Source organism: Cherax quadricarinatus, chromosome 41 (assembly GCF_038502225.1).
Source record: "Cherax quadricarinatus isolate ZL_2023a chromosome 41, ASM3850222v1, whole genome shotgun sequence".
NCBI lineage: Eukaryota > Metazoa > Arthropoda > Malacostraca > Decapoda > Parastacidae > Cherax > Cherax quadricarinatus.
Window position 1 is genome coordinate 1955835 of NC_091332.1, and position 14915 is coordinate 1970749.

At 42.0% G+C, this 14915-nt stretch overlaps 1 protein-coding gene across 3 annotated transcripts in view; it reads left to right on the forward strand.

Moving 5' to 3' along the window:
• Positions 1-14915, forward strand: part of LOC128695849 (uncharacterized) — a 166935-nt gene that overhangs the window by 104410 nt on the left and 47610 nt on the right. The gene's annotated exons all lie outside the window — the stretch shown is intronic.

Sequence of the window (14915 nt, forward strand, 5' to 3'; positions counted from 1 at the left end):
TGAAGACGTTTTACGACTCACACCCACTTAACTACTTCCATTACTTTAATTAACGCCGATATTAAACTGATAACGCAATAATTCCGAGCATATTTTAATCTCTTAAACGCCTGCAAGACTTGCTTGATCCCAGACGTTTTATACAATGCCTTCTGATGCCTTTTTTTTTAAATATGTTAAAATCGATGCTGTTTTGATTCCAGATTCGAAGAAGTGCATATAATAACCAGGGGCGGGTCTGTTGTGACACTATTAAAGCTTTAAAAGCTTCTGGGCCGCTATTCCCGGAGGAGCTCAGGAAACACCTCTAGTCCACATTATTTACAAATTTTCGATCTAGTGTATGAGAACTGTTCTTCAAGAAATATTAATTATATAATGTGATTTGATACACAATAATGGCTGGCCGTTACTGGTTTCGGGGCGTTGACCCCCTAACCTCTCTCCAGGTATACTCCAGGTATACTCCAGGTATAATAGTTCAAGCTTCAGGGCCCCAGACATGTAGGTCCGCCACTGGTGTTGTGTCCCACGTGTGTATCAGCATATCATTCTGCACCGTTAATGTGGTACTGAACGCTGAGTAAATAAAGACAACTGAAGGAGCCTCACCTGAAGGCTATGTTAAGTGAAGTAGCCTCACCTGAAGGCTATGTTAAGTGAAGTAGCCTCACCTGAAGGCTATGTTAAGTGAAGTAGCCTCACCTGAAGGCTATGTTAAGTGAAGTAGCCTCACCTGAAGGCTATGTTAAGTGAAGTGGCCTCACCTGAAGGCTATGTTAAGTGAAGGAACCTCACCTGAAGGCTATGTTAAGTGAAGTAGCCTCACCTGAAGGCTATGTTAAGTGAAGTAGCCTCACCTGAAGGCTATGTTAAGTGAAGTGGCCTCACCTGAAGGCTATGTTAAGTGAAGGAGCCTCACCTGAAGGCTATGTTAAGTGAAGTAGCCTCACCTGAAGGCTATGTTAAGTGAAGTAGCCTCACCTGAAGGCTATGTTAAGTGAAGGAGCCTCACCTGAAGGCTATGTTAAGTGAAGTAGCCTCACCTGAAGGCTATGTTAAGTGAAGTAGCCTCACCTGAAGGCTATGTTAAGTGAAGTGGCCTCACCTGAAGGCTATGTTAAGTGAAGGAGACTCATCTGAAGGCTATGTTAAGTGAAGGAGACTCACCTGAAGGCTATGTTAAGTGAAGGAGCCTCACCTGAAGGCTATGTTAAGTGAAGTGGCCTCACCTGAAGGCTATGTTAAGTGAAGGAGCCTCACCTGAAGGCTATGTTAAGTGAAGTGGCCTCACCTGAAGGCTATGTTAAGTGAAGGAGCCTCACCTGAAGGCTATGTTAAGTGAAGGAGCCTCACCTGAAGGCTATGTTAAGTGAAGGAGCCTCACCTGAAGGCTATGTTAAGTGAAGTAGCCTCACCTGAAGGCTATGTTAAGTGAAGGAGACTCACCTGAAGGCTATGTTAAGTGAAGGAGACTCACCTGAAGGCTATGTTAAGTGAAGGAGACTCACCTGAAGGCTATGTTAAGTGAAGGAGCCACACCTGAAGGCTATGTTAAGTGAAGGAGCCTCACTTGAAGGCTATGTTAAGTGAAGGAGCCTCACCTGAAGGCTATGTTAAGTGAAGGAGCCTCACCTGAAGGCTATGTTAAGTGAAGGAGCCTCACCTGAATGCTATGTTAAGTGAAGTAGCCTCACCTGAAGGCTATGTTAAGTGAAGGAGCCTCACCTGAAGGCTATGTTAAGTGAAGGAGCCTCACCTGAAGGCTATGTTAAGTGAAGGAGCCTCACCTGAAGGCTATGTTAAGTGAAGGAGCCTCACCTGAAGGCTATGTTAAGTGAAGGAGCCTCACCTGAAGGCTATGTTAAGTGAAGGAGACTCACCTGAAGGCTATGTTAAGTGAAGGAGACTCACCTGAAGGCTATGTTAAGTGAAGGAGCCTCACCTGAAGGCTATGTTAAGTGAAGTAGCCTCACCTGAAGGCTATGTTAAGTGAAGGAGACTCACCTGAAGGCTATGTTAAGTGAAGGAGCCTCACCTGAAGGCTATGTTAAGTGAAGGAGCCTCACCTGAAGGCTATGTTAAGTGAAGGAGCCTCACCTGAAGGCTATGTTAAGTGAAGGAGACTCACCTGAAGGCTATGTTAAGTGAAGGAGCCTCACCTGAATGCTATGTTAAGTAAGGAACCCACAGAAAAAGGCTATTTGAAGTACATAATCCACAAGGCTATGTTAATCAAGGAAGCCGCCAAGTAAAGGCTATGTTAGGCAGGGAAGCCACAGGTAAAGCTATATTAAGGAAGCCACAGGTAAAAGCTATATTAAGGAAGCCACAGGTAAAGCTATATTAAGGAAGCCACAGGTAAAAGCTATATTAAGGAAGCCACAGGTAAAGCTATATTAAGGAAGCCACAGGTAAAAGCTATATTAAGGAAGCCACGAGTAAAAGCTATATTAAGGAAGCCACAGGTAAAGCTATATTAAGGAAGCCACAGGTAAAGCTATATTAAGGAAGCCACAGGTAAAAGCTATATTAAGGAAGCCACAGGTAAAAGCTATATTAAGGAAGCCACAGGTAAAAGCTATATTAAGGAAGCCACAGGTAAAAGCTATATTAAGGAAGCCACAGGTAAAAGCTATATTAAGGAAGCCACAGGTAAAAGCTATATTAAGGAAGCCACAGGTAAAAGCTATATTAAGGAAGCCACAGGTAAAAGCTATATTAAGGAAGCCACAGGTAAAAGCTATATTAAGGAAGCCACAGGTAAAAGCTATATTAAGGAAGCCACAGGTAAAAGCTATATTAAGGAAGCCACGAGTAAAAGCTATATTAAGGAAGCCACAGGTAAAAGCTATATTAAGGAAGCCACAGGTAAAAGCTATATTAAGGAAGCCACAGGTAAAAGCTATATTAAGGAAGCCACGAGTAAAAGCTATATTAAGGAAGCCACAGGTAAAAGCTATATTAAGGAAGCCACGAGTAAAAGCTATATTAAGGAAGCTACGAGTAAAAGCTATATTAAGGAAGCCACGAGTAAAAGCTATATTAAGGAAGCCACGAGTAAAAGCTATATTAAGGAAGCCACGAGTAAAAGCTATATTAAGGAAGCCACGAGTAAAAGCTATATTAAGGAAGCCACGAGTAAAAGCTATATTAAGGAAGCCACGAGTAAAAGCTATATTAAGGAAGCCACGAGTAAAAGCTATATTAAGGAAGCCACGAGTAAAAGCTATATTAAGGAAGCCACGAGTAAAAGCTATATTAAGGAAGCCACGAGTAAAAGCTATGTTGGATAACGAACCCATTACTTTATTACTTGAAGATATCTTACCAATTATCTTCATTAAAGATTAAACAGTTTCTTGCAATTTTTTCTTAATATATTGAAATTTTTTTTTTTTTGGTAATTTTGAGTTTTACACGTCACTGTCTCTTTCCACGTTCACATTTCCTGCATTTTAGATTTCTTTCATTCTCTCTCTTCAGTCTTATCAGTAATAATTATCTCTTTATCCAAAGGTAACTGGCTATTTTATATTCTTTAAAAACCATATTGATTATGAAATCCACATTGTGTATATTCTGAGATGTATATCTCTCCTAATGTGCATACATTGAGAGCAGCAGTGTGTGTGTATATATATACACCGAGGGGTGTATGTCTCAGTGCTTGCATAGTTAACATTGGCTTTATCCCTACAAATTCAAGTATTCTTCGACTCGTGTGTACAGCTGACTTCCAACAATGATCATGTAGTCGACAGTCTTTAAACCTAATACACCTACAAAGTATCTAGTAATTTTTGGTCATTACATGAAATTTCGTGGATAACGAAATACTGATCAACCGAAATTCATTTTGTTGTATATAATTCAATGTGTTTGTTGGATCATACATTTGAGCGAGTTTTCAAAGGAGTTTTATTAGTACATTAAGATCTGTTATCTTTAATTTATGTTCACTTGTTTGTTGCTTATCTAGTTAATCTACAGATTTACATACTCGTATATTTACATTAATTTACATTAATTTACTGTCTTGCTTGGTTTTTTTGCTCGTCATTTTCATAATATTTAATATTTTTGTCCTTCTACTGTTCAAGACGTGTTGTGTTCTCGTAGCACAATATTATGCAAATTAGATTAACTTTATACATAATTCTAGGTGCTGTAAACAGCAGGAATATCGAAAGGCAACGAGAACAGTAATGATAAACAGGTTAACACATGAGAGGAAAAAATAGTCCCAATTATCTGGGTGATGACTGATGTAGACAGCCTGTACTGTCTGCACAGACAGCCCATGCTGTCTGCCAGCTTAGTTCATATTTCGCGCTATGCTGGTGCTGCCACCTAGGCCTTGCCACTTCAGTATGCCCAGACTTGCCTCGCCCTCACTCACACAGCGGCCTGGCATCAACACACAAGGCCTCCCAGCTCTCTCTCGTGGGCATGGCCCTGCCCGGGCCATGGGCACAAACACACAAGCCTGTGTAACCCAACACTAGTTATCAATAAAGTAAGAAGCCTCCGAAGAAGACGTCTATCATTAACCACCCGCTACCAGAATACCAAACAAGCGCCGTTATACTGATGGGAGAGGATAGGTTATCACTGTCATGTTATATTCGCTATCTACTGTCACTAACGCAGTCTCGGTTACCCATTATAATTACTTTGGAAGAAGCTGTTCCCTGTGCCTGATGTTATAAGGTCTAGAGTTGTTGAAAGTTGCAGACAGAAACTGTGTTGCGAGTCTGAGGGACAGATTCAATTATTAAGGAGGAGCACCAAACCCATAGAGATTATACAGCGCCTATGGAGGTGGGGCGGGGAAGATATTTAGGCTAAATTCAAGGAACTGGAGCACAGATTCAATTCCCTAGATCAAGATCCCCTCACCAGCATCAAGGAACTTCCCTTGAGGGAGGGGGGATAGATCCAAGAACTTCTCTAAGAAACAAGTCTTGGAGACGACCGATTTTATCTCAGTTCTTCACATCCTCTCCAGAGAACAAAGTTATATCTGCTAACTAATGAGACCTGATGCTAATATTCATACAATATACACTAGTAAAGACGAATGAAAGTACCGTGAAAATTTAAATAATTTTTTTTTTTAATTCTGGGTGTTTATCCTGCAGCTGCCGCGTTTTACGTAGGAAGCTGTAACCTGCAACATAAAACGTTCATGTATGAATGTTCAGTTTATCGTCACATAAACGGAACTGTTAAATTCGTGTGGGACATTAAACGCTTCTTAGAAAGGAGGCTGCTTACGTTAAGACAGTCTAAGTTTAGAGGAGGAAAAGATCATTGCTGGTGTAATAGAGGAGGTTCGGTTACAGCCATAGAGTCTCCAGTAAAGGCAGGACTTTTAGGTAGAAAAGTAGCTAGAGTTTGTCAGGGTAGATATAAAGAGACTGGTGGAAGGGGATCCGTTGAATACAACGTTTCGCCCTGCCTTGGGCGACAATTTGGACAGAAAAAGCAGCAAGAGTGTCAGGGGATCCGTTCTATACACAAATAACCCGCACATAGAACAGGAGCTTACGACGACGTTTCGGTCTGACTTGGACCATTTACAAAGTCATATTTACAAAGTGTGACTTTGTAAATGGTCCAAGTCGGACCGAAACGTCGTCGTAAGCTCCTCTCTTCTATGTGCGGGTTATTTGTGTATTATTCCAATCACGGTATTGTGACTTTTTTTGTTATTGATCTGTTCTATGCACGCTTCGCCCTGCCTTGGCGAAACCTTGTATTGAAGGGATCCCCTGCGGCTAGTGACTTTATTCCCACTTGTCTACCAGCCAGTGTGTCAGGGTGTTGATGGCGACCTTAAAAGTCAAGTACTCACGTTCCTTGATAAGTAATGTTGTCATTTAAAAGATGCTAGACTGTCAGCATAACCTGATACTCTTTGGGTATCACTCATCACAGAGAAGTGTTGGGTATCACTCATCACAGAGAGGGTGTTAGTTATCACTCATCACAGAGAAGTGTTGGGTATCACTCATCACAGAGAGGGTGTTAGTTATCACTCATCACAGAGAGGGTGTTAGTTATCACTCATCACAGAGAGGGTGTTAGTTATCACTCATCACAGAGAGGGTGTTGGGTATCACTCATCACAGAGAGGGTGTTAGTTATCACTCATCACAGAGAGGGTGTTAGTTATCACTCATCACAGAGAGGGTGTTAGTTATCACTCATCACAGAGAGGGTGTTAGTTATCACTCATCACAGAGAGGGTGTTAGTTATCACTCATCACAGAGAGGGTGTTAGTTATCACTCATCACAGAGAGGGTGTTAGTTATCACTCATCACAGAGAGGGTGTTAGTTATCACTCATCACAGAGAGGGTGTTAGTTATCACTCATCACAGAGAGGGTGTTAGTTATCACTCATCACAGAGAGGGTGTTAGTTATCACTCATCACAGAGAGGGTGTTAGTTATCACTCATCACAGAGAGGGTGTTAGTTATCACTCATCACAGAGAGGGTGTTAGTTATCACTCATCACAGAGAGGGTGTTAGTTATCACTCATCACAGAGAGGGTGTTAGTTATCACTCATCACAGAGAGGGTGTTAGTTATCACTCATCACAGAGAGGGTGTTAGTTATCACTCATCACAGAGAGGGTGTTAGTTATCACTCATCACAGAGAGGGTGTTAGTTATCACTCATCACAGAGAGGGTGTTAGTTATCACTCATCACAGAGAGGGTGTTAGTTATCACTCATCACAGAGAGGGTGTTAGTTATCACTCATCACAGAGAGGGTGTTAGTTATCACTCATCACAGAGAGGGTGTTAGTTATCACTCATCACAGAGAGGGTGTTAGTTATCACTCATCACAGAGAAGTGTTGGGTATCACTCATCACAGAGAGGGTGTTAGTTATCACTCATCACAGAGAGGGTGTTAGTTATCACTCATCACAGAGAGGGTGTTAGTTATCACTCATCACAGAGAGGGTGTTAGTTATCACTCATCACAGAGAGGTGTTGGGAACCACTCATCATAGAGAGGAAGATGTTGGGTAACAGTCATCACAGGGAGATATTGGCTACTTCTACATATGTCCGAATCTTGTGTGTCCAGTACAGTCACCAACGGAAAGATGGCCAGAAATGTAACTACAATTTGTTTGAAAAATATTAGATATTATCTCGGACCAATGACTGTGTTTCAAGCTGAGAGAGAACTGCAATATATATATATATATATATATATATATATATATATATATATATATATATATATATATATATATATATATATATATATATATATATATATAATCTCAGGAAGAAAAAGCTTCTTTCGTGGAATATCAAAAAAATCTTGAACTGAGACACGAACAAATAACTTACTCCTCATTCACTTAACTGAAGAATAAAACTGAAAAAGGGAGGAAAGGGGTATAATTCAAGGAGTGATTTCTACGCATGTTTCTCTGCGAGTTCTGGGTCAGGAGTTGCACAAGAGGCCGGGTCGTCCTGCTTCAGCGGAGACCACAATGGGATGTGTAATGTCTAGTCCTGCGAATGACCCGACTTATAAAAACTGTTCTGGCTCCTCCACTGCTCCACGGGTACATTTATTGAAGAATACTGAAAAGTTGAGCTTATAAGTATAACGTGTTTGTAAGCTTCTTTGTGTACGTTGAAGATAATTAGAGCTAAGAATATCCTCTTCTCAAGCCAGACGCTGGGTACTGTTGCTTCGCTCAACTCTGTGTTTCTCTGCACCTCGAAAGGAATATAGATTAATTACGTGATAATTATACGATAGAAAGAGTTGCACACTTCAGCAGCTGGTGCCCACCTGCTTCACCTTGACGCCACTAGTGGCGCCACTTGTCTTCCACTAAACACTTGTGCGCCATCATGAGGACTTTTTCCCCTGACCGCGAGGATCATCTGGACGCCATGAAAGATTATAGTGTCCACGTGCGATGAGTTTATTACTTGATGCCAGAGTTTATGTCACAGGTGCGAAGTAAACCAAAAATAGATTATAGTGCCCATTACTAATCCACCTCTATCTCTCTCTCTCTCTCTCTCTCTCTCTCTCTCTCTGATTTGCATGTGTTCATCCTGCCTTGAAGTCAAGTACCTGTGCCGCTAGCGTGATCTTGACAAGGTCTGGTATATTTCTGGTAAGCGTCTTTTTCACCTCACATGCTGTGTATATTGGCGTTCTTTGGGTATTCTTAAAATACTTGGCTCATACACCAGCGGTGGCTACGGGTAACGTTTTGGCTTAAACCTACGCAATATACATTTAAAAATACAATATAATAAATCATAACCAGAGCATGACATGCTGAAAATGTTCTAGCAGCATAATGAAAAATAACAGTGCTGAATAAGTATAAATCTAGCTGCACTAGTATACCAGCTGCACTAGTATACCAGCTGCACTAGTATACCAGCTGCACTCGTATACCAGCTGCACTAGTATACCAGCTGCACTAGTATACCAGCTGCACTAGTATACCAGCTGCACTAGTATACCAGCTGCACTCGTATACCAGCTGCACTCGTATACCAGCTGCACTCGTATACCAGCTGCACTCGTATACCAGCTGCACTCGTATACCAGCTGCACTCGTATACCAGCTGCACTCGTATACCAGCTGCACTCGTATACCAGCTGCACTCGTATACCAGCTGCACTCGTATACCAGCTGCACTCGTATACCAGCTGCACTCGTATACCAGCTGCACTCGTATACCAGCTGCACTCGTATACCAGCTGCACTAGTATACCAGCTGCACTAGTATACCAGCTGCACTAGTATACCAGCTGCACTAGTATACCAGCTGCACTAGTATACCAGCTGCACTAGTATACCAGCTGTACTAGTATACCAGCTGCACTAGTATACCAGCTGTACTAGTATACCAGCTGCACTAGTATACCAGCTGTACTAGTATACCAGCTGCACTAGTATACCAGCTGTACTAGTATACCAGCTGCACTCGTATACCAGCTGCACTAGTATACCAGCTGCACTCGTATACCAGCTGCACTAGTATACCAGCTGCACTAGTATACCAGCTGCACTAGTATACCAGCTGCACTAGTATACCAGCTGCAATAGTATACCAGCTGCACTAGTATACCAGCTGCACTCGTATACCAGCTGCACTAGTATACCAGCTGCACTAGTATACCAGCTGCACTAGTATACCAGCTGCACTAGTATACCAGCTGCAATAGTATACCAGCTGCACTAGTATACCAGCTGCACTAGTATACCAGCTGCACTCGTATACCAGCTGCACTAGTATACCAGCTGCACTAGTATACCAGCTGCACTAGTATACCAGCTGCACTAGTATACCAGCTGCACTAGTATACCAGCTGCACTAGTATACCAGCTGCACTAGTATACCAGCTGCACTCGTATACCAGCTGCACTAGTATACCAGCTGCACTCGTATACCAGCTGCACTCGTATACCAGCTGCACTAGTATACCAGCTGCACTAGTATACCAGCTGCACTAGTATACCAGCTGCACTCGTATACCAGCTGCACTAGTATACCAGCTGCACTAGTATACCAGCTTATAGATACATCTTACGGGTACAACAACGACGCAGGTCTTCAAGCCATTCGTAACACATCCGACAACCGCACTCGTTGAATTATGTGCAAATTTTTAGCTCATCGTTGATGAGCTAAAAATTTGCTCATCGCAAGCTGTTTGATGCATGCAAACAGCTTGCAATATATATATATATATATTATAGAGTTGCAGTTATATATGTCACAATTAGTGAGAGTAATTGTTTCTAAATAACGAAACTTGTTTTGTTTAAGGCGTGATTATTATTATTATTATAATGAAAAGGAAGCGCTAAGCCACAAGGGCTATACAGCTTTTAAGGCATGAGACGGGGGGATTATGACCGGGGGGGTTAATTGCAAGTGATATTTATTCATTGACTTTCAGATTTTAGCTAGTGATTCACACAGTATTTCCGCTTCCTCTCTCAGAATCCCTGTGTGTGTGTGTGTGTGTGTGTGTGTGTGTTAGTTACCATTTGGTCCTAGGCACATGTCGATTAGACACTAGGCCTGTTGTATGTGTATGTGTGTATATTATATATATTTATATATATATATATATATATATATATATATATATATATATATATATATATATATATATATATATATATTAGCGAGTTGGTAGACAGCAACCATCCAGGGAGGGTCATACGATCCTGCCATATGAATGTGAAATGGAAGCCTGTACAACGTTAAGCACTCTTAAAGTTGTCTCGTGACCATGTTACATCTTATAAGCTTCTACTGACAGTATATACTTACATGCACTGTCTTCTGTCCTTATTAAAAAAAATAGTGCTCTAATATTTGTATTTAACTTTAGAAGTTCTGGTCTGAGACTGGGCCGCGGGGGCGATGATCACTGGAAACATTAACACATAACAGACGTAACATGTCCTACTTTCTCCTACCCTCTCCCTCCAGCCTCCCATCCTCTTCCACCTCCCATTCTTTTCTATTTTCTGTCACCTCCCATGTGTGTGTGTGTGTGTGTGTGTGTGTGTGTGTGTGTGTGGTCGTCGTAAAGCAGTTTGTGTAGAGTGGTGTTCTGACTGCCCTGTTGGAGTACCTTATGCGGAACACGAGACACTCCCTTCCCGCTCCGGCCAAAGGTCATCTACTATCGTGGGTGCTGTCAGGTATCAACGTAACTCATAAATCCCACACCGTAATATCGGCTGCCTTTCGCCTCTGACCTGGTACATCCTCTAGCGTTCATATCTCAGTTTCGGCGCCGTCGTTGCGTTAAACCTCTGATTTTTTTACATTTGACTTATTTTATTACATGTGGACTCCATTCCAGCACAACGTATTGAAAAAAATATAGAATGTATGTTTTGTTTAACGCTCTGGACACTTGCTTATTCAAAATACTGAACGACTGCCTTATAACCGAGACACTAGCCGAGGCGGCTGCTATTATTCCACTTGCTTATGCTTCACTAGTTACTCTGTTTTACTCACCTCCTATTTGTTAAAATATGTCTGATTTTATTCCATCTACTTTGCCTTTCCTAGGAGCAGGATTTAAAAAGTTATTTTCCCGATCATTTCTGTAGCCATTCCTGGTTATAGTTTTACGTTGTTCACGTCTCTAAATATTATATACGACACAAGCACTGGCTCTCCGTGAAAGGAATCGAGGTTTACTGTGAAATATGTTTCTCACGATGGACTCTTGTGAGGCCCCGATGAGAACGTTCGCCCAATTTCACATCGTCTCACCACGGTTTTATTTCCTGTTTGGGTACAGGAGAATCCCTAATATAATCCTGGCGATTCCAACACATAAAGTCTTTACTGTAGGATATTTAGTGAATTGCTTCGATTATTCATGACTTACCTTCGTGGCCATTGATTTTTTGAGCGGCACACGACTCTTAAATTAAAAGTATTTAACATTTCATTCAGAATGAGCTCGGTCTTATCAAATTCAATATTACAGTAATATGAAAATATATATAGTCGAAGAATATTTAAATAACTTGCACCCGCGAAATTTTCTTGTTGCAGTCTTGACGGCGCTACAAGAACCGAACTCTGGCGAGTTACGAGGTGGGTCTCGAGTCCTCTATGCATTTTTACCATCTCTCTTGTTCTGTCGTTAAAGTCTGTATATTATTACGTGGTGTTCTGTCTCGAACTCCTTCGATTTCTTGTAAATCTCCTATGAATTTCCAATAGATTTTTTAGATAAAATATTCGAGGTATGAACTCATGATCTTGCTGTGAGACTAATCTCCATCTCTGCCTCGGAGTGTCTACTTGTCTCGTATTGTTTTTCTCTATCTTTAGCTTGGGATGCCCCTAAGGTACATGATAGTAAAAGGCTGTTTAATGAGGCTTGTCTGTCGCCTTTAGATGTTGGCATAACATTATCTCGTTTCTCGCAGTAGATACTTTTCCTGTTGTAATCGATTTTTTAAATATTTGATCTAGTGGTGTGTGTGTGTGTGTACTCACCTAGTTGAGGTTGTGTGTGTGTGTGTGTGTGTGTGTGTGTGTGTGTGTGTGTGTGTGTGTGTGTGTGTGTGTGTGTGTGTGTGTGTGTGTGTGTGTGTGTACTCACCTAGTTAAGGTTGCAGGGGTCGAGTCCAAGCTCCTGGCCCCGTGTGTGTGTGTGTGTGTGTGTGTGTGTTTACCTGGAGTTTACCTGGAGAGTGTTTCGGGGGTCAACGCCCCCGCGGCCCGGTCTGTGACCAGGCCTCCTGGTGGATCAGCGCCTGATCAACCAGGCTGTTGCTGCTGGCTGCACGCAAACCAACGTACGAGCCACAGCCCGGCTGATCAGGAACTGACTTTAGGTGCTTGTCCAGTGCCAGTGTGTGTGTATGTGTATGCGTGTACTCACCTAGTTGTACTCACCTAGTTGAGGTTGCGGGGGTCGAGTCCGAGCTCCTGGCCCCGCCTCTTCACTGATCGCTACTAGGTCACTCTCCCTGAGCCGTGAGCTTTATCATACCTCTGCTTAAAGCTATGTATGGATCCTGCCTCCACTACATCGCTTCCCAAACTATTCCACTTACTGACTACTCTGTGGCTGAAGAAATACTTCCTAACATCCCTGTGATTCAGTGTCTTCAGCTTCCAACTGTGTCCCCTTGTTACTGTGTCCAATCTCTGGAACATCCTGTCTTTGTCCACCTTGTCAATTCCTCTCAGTATTTTGTATGTCGTTATCATGTCCCCCCTATCTCTCCTGTCCTCCAGTGTCGTCAGGTTGATTTCCCTTAACCTCTCCTCGTAGGACATACCTCTTAGCTCTGGGACTAGTCTTGTTGCAAACCTTTGCACTTTCTCTAGTTTCTTCACGTGCTTGGCTAGGTGTGGGTTCCAAACTGGTGCCGCATACTCCAATATGGGCCTAACGTACACGGTGTACAGGGTCCTGAATGCTTCCTTATTAAGATGTCGGAATGCTGTTCTGAGGTTTGATAGGCGCCCATATGCTGCAGCAGTTATTTGGTTGATGTGCGCTTCAGGAGATGTGCCTGGTGTTATATTCACCCCAAGATCTTTTTCCTTGAGTGAGGTTTGTAGTCTCTGACCCCCTAGACTGTACTCCGTCTGAGGCCTTCTTTGCCCTTCCCCAATCTTCATGACTTTGCACTTGGTGGGATTGAACTCCAGGAGCCAATTGCTGGGCCAGGTCTGCAGCCTGTCCAGATCCCTTTGTAGTTCTGCCTGGTCTTCGATCGAGTGAATTCTTCTCATCAACTTCACGTCATCTGCAAACAGGGACACCTCAGAGTCTATTCCTTCCGTCATGTCATGTCATGTCGTGTGTGTATGTGTATGTGTATGTGTATGTGTATGTGCGTGTATGTGTGTGTGTGTGTGTGTGTGTGTGTGTGTGTGTGTGTGTGTGTGTGTGTGTGTGCTCAGCTTTCATTTACGCACACTCCTTCACGTGCTATTTTAAATAACATTTTATCCATTCCTAGATGGGAGCTACGTTCACAAACTCCAAATTAAAGGATCGCTTCTTAAAAATATATTTAAAAGTGCCTTAAATATTCTTTGTTTAAGTTTCTTACAGTCATTCCTAAGTTTCCTTTTGTCTAACATACACTTTCCCTGTGACTGTTTCGTCATCGTCAGGAGAAAAGTGAATCATTGTATGTATTCCCGAGTCATTTACATTCCGTCATACATTGAGTTTTTCCCTCTCCTGATGATACACTTCTTCTGGTCTACACCCTCCTATTCCAATATATTTTACAATACATTTCCAAGGGTTGTATTTGATGCCCTCCTTCTGCGTCATTTCTGCAGCCTGCTTAGAACTTTCTATAGTTTCATGAAGACTCACGAAATCGTAATAACGCGAACGTAAACCACGGTACGGGCGGGGTTAGAACCCATTGCAAGTGAATCGTAAAATTCCAGGATTCTAACCCCACCAGTAACGTGCTTTGCTACATGAAGTCTCTCTCTTATTTTTTTTGCATCATACACAAACAGTACCTTGGGGAAGTCTATTATTCCCAAGCTTATTTTTGCTCTATGATTCCCGTCAGCCTGTCACAAATCTTTTAAGATTTGCAAAAAATAATTTAAGTCGTAGTTCATGTTGGTGTATTAAAGTTTGTGAAGGTACTCCACTAGTTTCTATCACCTCTCCATAACCTTGCATGTGATGCCTGTCGCCAATACTGGCCTTTCTTGAATATTAAAATTACGTTAGGTATCTTCAAGGTGTCTGCCAGACTTCCTGTCTCTGTTGATAACCAAGGTGATAATTTTGTCAGATCTAATTGCTTTTCTACCTCCTTCGATCCCTGATCTTAGTCTCAGGCAAGATCATTTACTGGCTTGCCTATCATTTATCTTAGTAAATACATCCAGGAAACTTCTCATGCTTGTGTAAATACCTTTCTTACAGTCCGGGTTTTATTCCATCTTTGTGCTTCTCTCTCCCGCCCCGCTTTAACAAGGTCACTAGCTATTAAAGGTTCCTCATAATTGCTTTCCTCTGAGCCCATTTAGAGACAAAAACATATCCTGTATTTCTGGTTCATTTTTCGTATCAAAAACATTACTGTAACATACTCGTTTATTTAGGTTAGACTAGGTATGATATGTCAGGAAACTGAATAATTAACGAACAAAAAGGCACAATACCGTAACTGGAACAATACACAAATAACACGCACATAGGAGAGAGGAAAGCTTACGACAACGTTTCGGTCCGACTTGGACCATTTACAAAGGCACATGGTCCAAGTCAGACCGAAACGTCGTCGTAAGTATATGGATTTGTGAACAAGACAAATGTTTCCCGACGCGGGTCTTAATTCCATGATGACCTGCCACTAGAGTTT